Source organism: Branchiostoma belcheri, unplaced genomic scaffold, assembly GCF_001625305.1.
Source record: "Branchiostoma belcheri isolate BF01 breed outbred unplaced genomic scaffold, Haploidv18h27 scaffold17, whole genome shotgun sequence".
Lineage (NCBI taxonomy): Eukaryota > Metazoa > Chordata > Leptocardii > Amphioxiformes > Branchiostomatidae > Branchiostoma > Branchiostoma belcheri.
Window position 1 is genome coordinate 830,907 of NW_017803157.1, and position 13,379 is coordinate 844,285.

Consider the following 13,379-nt stretch of genomic DNA (forward strand, 5'->3'; position numbering starts at 1 on the left):
TGTATTCCGTAATATTCGTATGTTTTTAGTAATGGATCGTATGTATTCCGTAAAATTCGTATGAATCCAGTAAAATTCGTATGAATTCTAGCTTTGGCACCAGCTGAAGAAATGCAAGCAAATTAAAGAGATCATAACCTCGGTGTTATGGTCATTAATACAAGAGAAAGTCGCAAGGTGGAGTTACTGAGAAGAGAGAACTGATGTTATCATGATGTATCCAAAACCAATGTCTAAACAAGAACTCTGAGATTCCACACCTCCAGGAAGTTATGCACAATGTTTAAAATGTTCTGTTTTCTCTTCATGCAAAGGTAAGCATAGTATGACGGTTGGTAAAATCACTGCTAAGCTGCATGCATTAGGTCTTGAGCCCACTTCGTTTGTTTAAAAAATAGTTGCACTTCTGATGATATTCAGCAGAGGGCAGTTTTGTACCACTTTATTTGTACATGTGTATCAGAACAACCAAGTAGCTATATGTCGCAAATGTAATTCCTTTTCCCTCAAAATAGGATGCAGCTTATAATCATCGTCTAATAAATATTTTTGTTGTCACGGGATCTTGAAAAAAGCGGTCGAGACTAGCTTGATAAAGAAAGTCTTGCACGTGGATTATATCGATGTACGTATCTTCCACTACAGTAGTACGTTCCATGGTTTAATCTGTTAAACAATAAAGTCAATAAACACATGCCCGATGTTAATTATTATACTTCTGTCCTGTGTAACTCCGACTCTCACCCTGTTTGTACATGTATAAATTGAAGCAGTGAGGTTAAAAATCAAAGTTGTTGAAGTTTAACTTAAAACAAACACAGCGAACAAAAAACAAGTCGTCGTGACTTCGAGGTCATGGAATGGGGAGGGCAAATTCATTCACAAATTTGTATTTCTAGGTCGTCACAGACTAAGAGTGGGAGTTTCTTGCACAATAATGTGAAAGATCTATGTTGCACGTTTTGTCTGAATCTGACTTAGGTAGAATTTGTAATATAAATGTTGTACATGTGATTAACAGCACTTGTTATTGAAATACCACTACAGGACCGTAATATTGAAACATGAATTCATATGTCGCAAACAATTTTCATTTATTGATCAGTAAATGACACAACTACTGCAGTATCGCGTTACAACAGAAGCCCTTCAAAGGCCATAGAATTATCCGGATAGAGCCGAATGGATCCGGATCGAAGCCGGATCAAAGCGAATAATGCTGGGAAAAGGGCCATAATAAACCGATCAAACTACTCAAGTGTTCGTCATCAGTTCAGTGGTTCGTATCTCGTTTTCCCCGATCCGTGCATTTTGCGGCGTCGGTAGAGGAAGAAGCCGGCGGCCGCGACGAGAACAACCACGAGCGGCACGGTGACTCCAGCGGCGATAGCGGCAGAATTCCCGTGGGGCGACGGCTTCGGGTCCAGGGAGCACTCGTGGGCAGACGAGAACTTCCCGTTCTGAACCCCGAACGGCTGCAGGTGTACCTTACGGACTAGTATCTGTACTTCTGCGGTCACGGTCAAGTTGTAGTCCGCCAAACATCTGTACGAGTGGTCGGCTTGGGTCACGAACGCGTGGACGGTCTTGTTGCTGGCCTGTCGAACCTTCTCGGGGTCTTCCGCGTCCGGAAAATGAGCTTGTAGTTCTTTGTAACCCAGCTGAATGGTTTCTGCTCGGAACGACTCTGCCCCCTTAGACCCCGTCTTTGCTTTGGTGAATTCAAAAGTGAGAATGAAGGCGTTCTGGTAGAAACTAAGAGTCAGGGTGGACTTTTCTTGTCCACAGTTTCCTGAAGCGACAGCGTCGGTCGGAGCGTTGAACCTCGCCACCGCCTGCTTGTTGTCCGTCTTGGTGTACTTGATGTGAAACTGGACGCCCATGTTGGCGAGGATGCACGGTTGTTTGTCGATGCCCTTGACCGTGTAGTTGCCTTGCTTGGGCTCGGGTGGGAAGAGCGGTGGACCCGTGGTGTGGGGAGGTGTGGTGTGGTGGTGAGGTGTGGTGTGTGGAGGAGGTGTAGTGTGGTTGGTGTGTGGTACTAGAGGTGTAGTGTGGTTGGTGTGGGGTGGCGGTGTAGTGTGGTTGGTGTGTGGCAGAGGTGTAGTGTGGCCACGATCCTCTGGACACACAGATTCATTGCCAAACTTCCCGCCTTCTACCCCGAAAGGCTGTATTGTCGTGTTCCTAAATTCCACCTCAACCGAACGGTTAACGGACACCGTAACCTTCGACTCACACTTGTACGCCATCCCGAGTTTTGTCTCAAAAGTCTTGAGAGTCCTATTTTCCAGTTCCACCCGTCTTCCAGGCGAGCTAGTGTTCTTGAAGATAACTGGGTCTTCGTTGTATGCAACTCCGACTGACCACAGAACGAAGTCCGTCTTGACTTTACCCTCCTTGCGAAAGCCCAACTGAAGGGTGACGTTACCAGGAGTAAAATGTAGACTCAGAGACGAGTTGTCCTCCCCACATCTTCCCCCTGCAGTAGCTGTCCTTGGAACGTCGATGAAGGCTGTCCTAGTCTTGTTCCTCGTGGTGTTGTAGGGGATCTTCAGTTGGACAGCGGCGTCAGCTAACAGGCAAGGTTTCCCGTCTTTGCCCTTGACCGTCCAAATGCCCTCTGTAGGGGGTTGTGGGGAGGTTGTAGGCACGGGAGTGGTGACGTTAGGGTGGGGAGTGGTGATGTTAGGGTGGGGAGTGGTGTGGGGGTGGGTGGTAGCCTCTGGTGTTGTGTGTGGTGGACGGTCATTCGAACAGACGTGCTCCTCACCAAACGTGTTATTTTTCACTTCGAAGGGCTGTACTTTCAAGTCAAAAAATGTAGCGTTGACCATGCTGCCAAACTTGACCGGAGTGTGAGTGTTACATCGGTACGACTGTCCGAGACGAGCAAGAAGAATGTGTTCAGGCGAGCTCACTTTCTGAGTCTTGTTCGGATGTTTGCTATCCGGGAACAGCGTCTCCGTCTGGGTATATACTGTAGTCAGTCGGGTAACCATGAACATGCCGTCGGGGTCCACTCCAAACTCTGCCGTGAGATTGACTCCCCGTGCGTCCAGGAGACTTATGACGGACTCGTTCTTGCCGCAGCTTCCTGACGCTGTAGCCTCGGGACTCAAGCTAAACGTCGCGTCACTCAGTGGCGTTTGGGCGTCGTTTGTTACCTCCGGGTAGGGATGTATATCCCGAGCGCGGAGGTTTTGTGAGGGAAGACGAAAATTGCGTTCGCACCCGTTTCTCGCGTTTGGGTGGACGGATATGTCTGGGACTTGGTATACGTTTTGCTGTTGGGCTGTAGATGGTGCACGTTGTTTTGGTTTTTTAGTATGTGTGTTTTAGTGCGTGAAAATGATGCGTTTAGACCGCCGATGGACACCCCTTTCAGTGTGAAAGTGGGCCTCAGCTTTTGACCTTTGCATGTATAATCACCATTGAGGTCGCGACCACTGATCTGACCTTTCACACAGAGGGGTGTCAGCATTCTTTGAAACTGTTCAGATGTGAACCACATGTGCCGTCAATCAACGTCTCGTGCCTGGTGGGATCGCGCGGGTCGCAGCCAGCGAACTTCCGGGTGGGCCAATGGGTCAGGGGTCAACGCCCTCTTGCGCAATTTCGGATGTTTTCGGCTTACAAATACCGTGGTATACTGTCTCAGACGTTCTCGGGACTCGGTGTATCTTCTGTTAATGGGCTGTAGATGGTGCAGGTTTTTTTTGTTTTATTGTATATGTGTTTTGGGGCGTAAGATTATTTGTATTTCCTTTTCGTGTCTCGGACACCCGTTACTGTGTTTGTTTACATTATCGCTGGTCGCTGAGAGTCGGGCAGCCAGATTCGCCACGGGATGCCTCCTGTCCTTTCTATTTTTGGGCTCCAGTCGGCTAGGGAGGATTAGTGATTTCACACATCATTTAGCCAATTACAAACATTTCGAAACTTTTCGAAAAAAATGGTATTCGCGCGAATTCACTAGTTAATTCAAAGAACAGTCCCAACATGCACCCAACATTCTGCAACATACATTACAATACCCGGAGGTACAAAATCTACGATTTTCCTTGTTTCGTACTGTATCGAGAACGTGGCGCCCAGTCTCGCCAGGAGGCACACCGCACCGGTCGTCTTGTCCGTGACGTTGAAGAGGCCAACTTCCGTCGGCGGGGAGGGGGGTAGTAGCCGGGGGAGAGGGGGTGGTGTCACCGCTACACTCCTGTGCAGTCGAGAAGTCGTCCCCCCTTTAAGTCATAGGGCTGCAGCTGTACGTCAGTGAAGGTGAGAGTTACGTTGTCCTGTACGGGAATAACCGGATCGGGATTCTTACACAAGTACGAGTCCCCATATTTCGTCACGAAGAGAACCTGATGAGTGACTGTGGCTGTCTGTGACTTGTTAACCGCCCACGAAGAAACATCGGGGAACAGATCGGGCAAAAGAGAGTACTGAACCGATAGTTCTTTCAACCAAAATTTTCCAAAGCCAAGCGGGGCGAGTTTGTCGAAAGTCGCGGTGAAGCTGAACTTGCCGGGGTTTGTGACGGTGAGAACTGCGGGGTCGCACGTCCCGGTCACGCTGCTATCGGGCGGTAGGTAGAAGGTGGCTGTGCCGGTGGTGTTGTCCTGTTTAGGGTACCTCACACCGAATGTCAGACCGAAGTCGGCACGTATGCAGGTCTCTCCCGACTTCTGGTCCACTACCCTGTAGCTTCCCCGCGGTGCCTGGCCCAACGCGGCGTGCAGCACGGTCAGAAGAAACACCGCGCCTCGCAGCATCGTTCAACAGTAGTGTACAACACGGCAAGGAAAACAAGTGGACTATACAAACTAACAGACATTGACCTCAGGATTGACGCAGACGAGCATGTGACTTTCTACCCAACCCCTGTATATTCAGGCCATGTTGATATGATTATATGGATGACATCGTATGGGAACCCCAAAACTGATGCGAGAGTGCGCATAAAAAAGTTTGGCAAAAAAGGTTTCTTCATAATGAAATAAATCTACGTGGTCATGAAGGTTAAACAAATGACTAAAACACACAGAATATGGTATGGCGAATAGTAGCCTCTTCATTTTCATTTCTTTACATTTTAATTCTTCCTTTCCCTTGGTATTGATTTTGGTATTCTATGACATCAGTATCGTTTTCCAATATTTTTTAAAAACATTTTACGGCACATATTTGTTAATGTTGCAGCTGCTTTGTACGATTAAAAGTATGGTCAAAAGAAAACTTTTATTCCGGAAACGTACGAAAATTCATGCGCGCGTGGACGTCATCCATATAATCAAATCAACACGGCCTTACAGGTGTAAAACAAACACACACCCTGGACTTGTCTGATTAAAGTTTTACCTGTAGGCTGGATTATTGCCCTTAAAATGAACTTTGGAGTCTCAGTCTAGGGGACTGTATTAGAGTACGTGCCCCTAATATCATGTTTGTTTGCACTATGTATGTCGCCACTATAATTGACGTCGGCTTCACGCTACAGACAGTCACCTAAGGCAAAGACGCCTCCTGGCGACAATAAAGAGAATGGTCAAGCAAACTACGCCCGTAAAGCAATAATATTAATTAATTCTAATATAACATTAATTATAATAGAATCTGATAATGATCATAACCCGAATCATTTCGAGGAGCTTATGTGTTATTAGGGTTGGCAATAATCGGTTACAACTTGGGGTGCAGTGTCTATTTTGTAGGTATGTTGGGGTAGCGAAGACAAAGGTCAGGGTCAATTATGGGTAATCTAGCGGTCTTGTACGGTACTGCAGGTGGTATGATATCTCGTGTTGTAGACATGCTAAATCTGTCCATAAGTCTGCTTATAAAAACTAATCTAATGTTAACCCGTTTCTTTAAAATCATGCCTAACTATATTCGCCATCTAACGTTAGTATCACGTGACATACCTGGCGCTCTTTCTGCTCCCTCTCCGACTCCCTCCGTCCTGATCACGTGACGCAAAACACCAATCAGAGACGTCGCTGCTCTGAGACGTGACAGAGGGATGACGGGATACTCTGGACGCAAGTTTGTAGGAAGTTTTCCTGGGGGAAAATATGAGACAACAACGTTGACGTCACACTTCAAAGACAAACTTCATCTAAAGCCACATCAGACACTAAAGACAGATCATTTAAAGCCACGTGACAAGCCTCACTGGGTCAGTCTACTGATGAAGACCAGAGTGACTGGTCGAAAGCTTCAGTTAGATGAGACACCTTCTTTGTGTTGGATCTAACGTTTTAACTTACCAACACAAAAGAACCTTCATGATAACAACGTTTCACATTTGCTACTGGCGCTTGTTTTTTGTTTGTTTATTTATTTATTTATTCATTTGCGTGAAAGTGCTGGTAGAATCACATGCATGATAGCCTGTATATGAGCACGCATGAGTGAAATATAAAGTAAATACTATACTGGACAAAGTCAGAATACTAGACACTGAGTAGGACTACGTTTTAAGAGGTATTGCATAATTTATTTGCATAGTTTACGAGGAAATGCTAGAATACCCTTGTTAAGGTATGAAGTCGTAGAACTCTTGTTGTGTATGAAACTTTAAAATTGCATATAACCAACACTGTCATACCTTGTCCATGCCAAATGATAAGGATTTCACCGGTGTGTTGCATGTTACTAGGTAGGGACCAGGGGAATATTGTGCATAAAAGTTTTGCTAATGAGCAGGGCTGTAATCATCACCATGCGTAAAATGTACAAAAACACTAAACATTTCATGAAGGTATGAGATCTCCGAACTCTAGTTTGACTATCAGATCCATACGGTTTAACAATAAGACTACTTAGAACGTTTGATGACTTGTATAAGTCGTATCTTCCCGACGATACTGGTACGTTCCCGTGTTATCAGTTGTTATGAACGGTTATATCGGCTCCGTTAGAATCACACTGCCTGGATATTCAAACATGGCCAAACTATGTCAAACAGGCCAACCCTGGCTAATGTCAGCTATTAAATGAAGGCTTCCGTTGGTCTAGGTCGGATGTAAGGTCTATTTTGAGAAACATATTAAGAACTGCGTACTACAACCGTCTTCTTATCGTTCTGTATCAAAACCGAGTGCATCAACATGTGTTTGTTTGATAATACAGCACCATAGTGAGGTACATTTAGTGGTTAGTAGTAGTCTCCACCAGAATAGCACCACGGGTTCAAAATCTGCAAAATTTTGATAGCCAAATGGGGAGAATAATTTGCCAAAGTGTACGGTAAAATGTACATCGTATTTTGCTTTACCTAAACTACAATCTTCGTTTTCTTGTTTTTGTGAACAGAGAGGTAGTTGAAAATGCACTATGTACGCGAACTACATTGCTTGACGACACAAAGTACAATAAAACATGTGATGCCATACTGACCGAGCCGAAAAGGCTTAACTATGACTTAAAATCGCTCTGCTGTGATAGTGCATCTTCAGAAATTTTGCAGTTGTGGCCGAGTGCGCAACCGTGGTGGAATTTGTTTTACTGTGACCAAAGTTCGTTATCAGAATTATTGCAGTGGCTAACAAGACAGATATGGTGCACATAGCATAACTAACGGTGTAGTTGTTGGAAGAATCGCTAGTTTAATCAAGGAGCTTCTTGATTCAATGCAACGTCGACACCGTTTAATACAGTGTTGTTAACGCAACTAACAAAAATGTTTAAATATAATAATACTAGTATGTTGTGAATAATGATAAGTGAAACAACAGCATAATTTGACGTTGAAAAGTTTTATTTTATGCCCAATAACCATTCGCACAGTGGATCTGGAGGGGGTTAGAATCTTGGATACCGAACAGGATTACGTCAAGAGAGGCATAAAAGAGGCCATATACATCAGGGCACTTCAACCATCGCTCAACCGGGACGGGGGGCGATATCGACTTCAGACAACCTTTGACCCTTTGCCGACGTCACACGTGGGAAAAATCACGTGTCCACAGCATTTGGGTCAGATAACTGAGGAAAATTCCGGTGAGTCAAATTTTGAGTTGGAGAACAGTTTAAATTTTTCATAATGTAATTTACCAACTCAGATGAACTTTCATGCTGAACCATTTAGCTACTAGTATATTTTACTTTGTTTAGATCGTACTCGAACCTAAATACTCTCCACTTTGGCTTATTTAGATGTACTTATCGGGCTTCCTTTGTACTGGTATATATTTCTTTATATTTTTCTCGACAGCCAAACTTCGGTCGCGTACTGGATACTGCCTTACAATGATACTCGTACTGTCTTGACAATTTGATACTGTCTTGCAGGCACCGTAAGATCTGCTTGGAGATTAAATCTAAACCATATCGATATCATCAGAGCTTTATAATATAATACATATGCCAACTTTTAAAACCACTACAAAATCACGTGCAATGTGCATACCTCCGTTACTATTGTCTCTCCGGCTATTTCGGATATCTTTCTGACACGTCTCTTAGCCAACGATTATAAAGGCTTAACGTTACCAAGACAACCAAAACACGCCCGAGTTATTAACAACAAAAACAATAAACAACACGTCTGACTCCTGTGGTAAATGTAAACACTCGGCATATGTTACCGGTGATAACTGGGATTATTAATTACCCTCTGTGGGCAAATGTCGTCCGCATGTTTATTCTACACTTACGGCGTTACGTATCAATAATAAGGTGAGAATTTTATCGTCAACAATTTTGAAGTAGACAGGACAGATATGGGATTTAAAAATTGACTACTTCAAGTTGAAGTAATGAAATCTTAAGTACTGAGACAAAGGAGACAAATGACTTTATGGCGCATTTTGAAATTAAAGGCATCCAATCCGATTTCAGGGCGGAAAAATTGATTTTTAAAGTCAATGTCAAAAGTAATATATAAGTTCCATTCCGTAGCATACTGCTATCTGTGTGGGAAATATGTGATGTCTCTGACGGAAAACGGTTGCTTGTTTTGTATCGTAGGCTGGTTCTAGATATTTATGGCTGGTACCCCAAAGAAATAAATAGACGCCTCACGTAGCTTTTTGGGCCATTTCAAACGCTGCAAGTATGAAATTTGCTTAGAATTGGCAGTAAATGTCAATATCAGACAGATTTTCTCATCCAATTTTTTTTTGTCGTCCTGAAATTGCATTGGATGCCTTAAATATATTGTAGCATTTCCGGGAGTTAATTCGATCCAAACATGAAAATCTTTTCAAGACCTATTCACATACCAGGGTGGTTATATGCATTTAAATCTCCTTACACATACCAAATATCATGCTGGCAAACGTATGTCGGAAACACAGATACAATAACAATGAAACATTTACGAATGTACCAAACAACTACTGTCAACCAATAATGAAAAACGTGACTTTAGCTTATACAACACCGAGTGTGTATATTTGTACAATGGAAAGACTTTGTCCGGAAGTTAACTTACAACTCTAGGTAACCATAGAGAACATGGTGCTTTGTAAGCCCTTAGTTTGTAAACCTGCCCCTTCTGTGCATCAGTCACTACCATTCCTGTCACCAGTAATCGTGAGACGTACGAAGAAAGAAGCTTGTAGAATGTTTTCGCGAAGGAGGCTCTTTTTTAATTTTGTGCAGCGGTCAGTTTTGGGTATTTTGTGTGCTTCAAAAGTATCCTTGTTCAAGGTAGAAAAAGGCAGACATAACCGCATTCCTCTACAGCAAAGGATTTGCCAATTGCGATTTAGATAAGATTGAGGATGAGTATCATTTTGTAGTCGATTCTATGTTATATGTTATATAGTAATGAGAGAGATTCCATATAATCTTATATTTCCCAAGCTTTGGATATTTAAATGAATTAGAAAAATTCATATTTCTTATGAAACTTGACAAACCATGTATCATTAGCTCCATATGTTCGTACATCTATAACTGCGTCAAGAAGCGAGAAGAAGTTGAACATGTAAATAGTAGGTCACATTAGTATGCATAGTTTAAGTGTAATTGCTGTATCCTTTTCCTTGTCTATTCATGACCTGTAGTTAGCTTGTTTGTTAGAGCACAAACGTACAATAAAGGTCTTTCATTCATTATTAGCAAACTGGATCGTGGACTATGGTCAAGTAGGCGCCACACTTCACCATCAGGAGTACAATAATTGCTCTACAATCATTTAAATGTGGGATTTATGCCATTCGCGGACAATTTACTACTGATCTTATCAGGAAAATTTCGGTAGCGTTAAGCAGGTTTTGACAATGATTGGACACAAAAATGTGGGAGAAGACGCCTGCAAATGACATAATCGGAAGGTAATATAAGATAAATGTAGTCATGGGGCGAAGGGAAAAATTTTAGCTCTGTTTGGGGCACCTGGAAGGAAAAATGCACCAGGCACGGTAACTAGAATAGAAGATTTCATACAAAAAACGTCTATTTTACCACAACACCCACACACCATGCCTAAACAACACGTCAAACTACTCTAGTTGGTTCAACACAAGACCAAACGTCCAGTACTCCGGTCTATACCACAAACACCTACACCACATGTATCGATTTTCAGATAGGTCATTATTTAAACGAACAGACAATGACTTCTAGACACCACCATTAAAATGATAGACTCAAATTACAGAGGAAACCCTCAGGGGTATTTTGTTTTTCGTGCGATTAAAGGATTCGGCTGTGTTGACCTTCACGATAATTAATCAATTATTTTGGTCAGAGTGGATGATTGATTAAGCTTGATGTCCTTTATTCGTGATTAGCATTATGGGGCCTTTCGGTCTTAATGAATAGTGTAATCACGACTTATCTGTAGTTGTTGAACGATCCCTTTTACAACAATGGACCACGATACGGGGCAAATTTTGTAACCTTAAGAACATACAAAATTCTAACTACAGAAGATTATGGCACCCGTAGAAGGATAGTCGTGTTTCTAATCTGCTACACAATTTTTAAACAAGCCAATAGTCCAACTGGGCATGTTTAATTTCTGATAGTAATCTCAACCACCGTTTCCAAAGCTATATAAACCAGCGATACAGATAAAAAAGAAGTAGTGACCTTATACACTTACCTGTACAAGTCGTGTAGAGGGTCCCTTGCTCTCACGAAGTCTGTCGTTGCCATGGCGTCTCAAAATGGACGTTCGTTTCTTCCTCAGGGTCAATCCCAAGCGATTTGGACAGGACCACCTAGCCCGGTCTGCGGGAGGTTGGTTGTTCTGATGCCGACAGGTGTTGTACATACGCCCCGCCTGCGTCGCCAAACATTGTTGGGAGACCCCGCGGGAGCGTAGCAATCGCCGGTACAATATGTCAACCAGTTTGGGCGGCGATGACACGTCGCTATGACGAGCCGGGGCGCTGCTGGCATTTGCAACCGTAGTTTTAATCACGATATACCTACCTTTATGCACTAGCCAATAGAGACCGAAAGGGGATATTGTACTGCATTACTTAACGTATTTAACGTTTGCAGTATGTCAAAACGACAACTCGTTTCTACTAAGCCGCTTCAGTGATGGCCGAAAAAATGCGGAAATAAGATCATTGTATTACCCACTCTAACGTGGTACTGACAGTATTTCTCGCTTCCATAGTGGTACTGACAATGTTTCCCGGTCCCACACGTAAGGACAAAGCCGTGGTACTGACAATGTTTCCCGCTCCCACATCTAAGGACATAGCCGTGGTACTGACAGTGTTTCCCACTCCCACGTATAAGGACATAGCCGTGGTACTGACAGTGTTTCCCGCTCCCACATATAAGGACATAGTCGTGGTACTGACAGTGTTTCCCGCTCCCACGTATAAGGACATAGCCGTGGTACTGGCAGTGTTTCCCGCTCCCACACGTACGGACATAGCCGTGGTACTGACAGTGTTTCCCGCTCCCACGTATAAGGACATAGCCGTGGTACTGACAGTGTTTCCCGCTCCCACACGTAAAGACATAGCCGTGGTACTGACAGTGTTTCCCGCTCCCACACGTAAGGACATAGCCGTGGTACTGACAGTGTTTCCCGCTCCCACACGTGCGGACATAGCCGTGGTACTGACAGTGTTTTCCGCTTCCACATCCAAGGACGTAGCCGTGGTACTGACAGTGTTTCCTGCTCCCACGTATAAGGACATAGCCGTGGTACTGACAGTGTTTCCCGCTCTCACATCTAAGGACATAGCCGTGGTACTGAGTGTGTTTCCCGCTCCCACGCATAGCCGTGGTACTGACAGTGTTTCCCGCTCCCACGCATAGCCGTGGTACTGACAGTATTTCCCGCTCCCACGCATAGCCGTGGTACTGACACACAGTGTTTTCTAATCTCGCATATATATATTTGGACATAGACGTGGTACTGTCAACTTTATAGCCATGCTTGTACAAAATGTACGGTTGCAGTCTTTCTATGCTTACCTCTATACTTCTAAGTAATGAGACACAACACAATAAAGAGCTTTCACACAAAACTAAGTAAGCCTAATCTTTATTATATAGATCTTGTATTCAATCTATTCCAAATCAGTAGAAAGAGGTATTCGTTCAGTTTTTCCACGTTAGACAGCTGAGTTCCTTAATATCACCTATGTCCTTACTTGCAGTTTGGTAGATATCGGTAGAAAATTGAGCTGCGACAAAGCTTTGGCATTACGTATAAGCATGGGGAGAACGAATTCACCACATTTTGTCATCCTCCAAAGTTGTGAAACATGGATGACAGTGAAAACTAGATTCCAGAAATACGAAGTACAATCAAGTCTGCACAAGTGACCATATAAAGACCACCTGACCTATGTGACCACTTTTGGTGGACCTTTAGATAATTTTTCCCATTGACAAAAGTCTATAGTGGCCGCCTGGTCACATTTTACAGGTTTTCTTCGTCCCGAGTGGTCGTCTTGGACAGGTTTGACTGTATTTACTTTTACATGATACACTCCTGACATTGACTGTTGCTTTGTGCATGTATCACCACTATTCAATGGCTTAGATTACCACACGTCACCTGCAATGGCTTTCATACTGTGGGAGAGCAAAATGATTCGACTTTGATGTAAATAGTTAACCAACATTTGAGTAAGGACACTAATGTACCATCATCGGGGATGTACCAAGAAAGATTGTGGGGAGGGGTGGTGGTAAAATTTATTAATCATAAAAAGTGATGAAATATTGCACCAAGAGGATAATATTAAAAATGTTACAGTTTCCTTCATTTGCCGCAGACAGTTAAAGGCTCTATGACCTACATTTGCACATTTCTAGCTGGAAAATAAAACACCAAATTTTCTGCATTTCCCTCCTCAAAATGGTCCTTCCTGGTCCATACCTGACAGATACATGTGTACGGGTTGATTGAAATACTTGAGCTCAAGCATTTGTACAGGCATTGACAG

At 43.5% G+C, this 13,379-nt stretch overlaps 1 pseudogene; it reads right to left on the reverse strand.

Moving 5' to 3' along the window:
* Window positions 1-1,045: 1,045 nt before the first annotated feature.
* LOC109466726 lies at window positions 1,046-4,863 on the reverse strand (annotated as a pseudogene).
* Window positions 4,864-13,379: the final 8,516 nt, after the last annotated feature.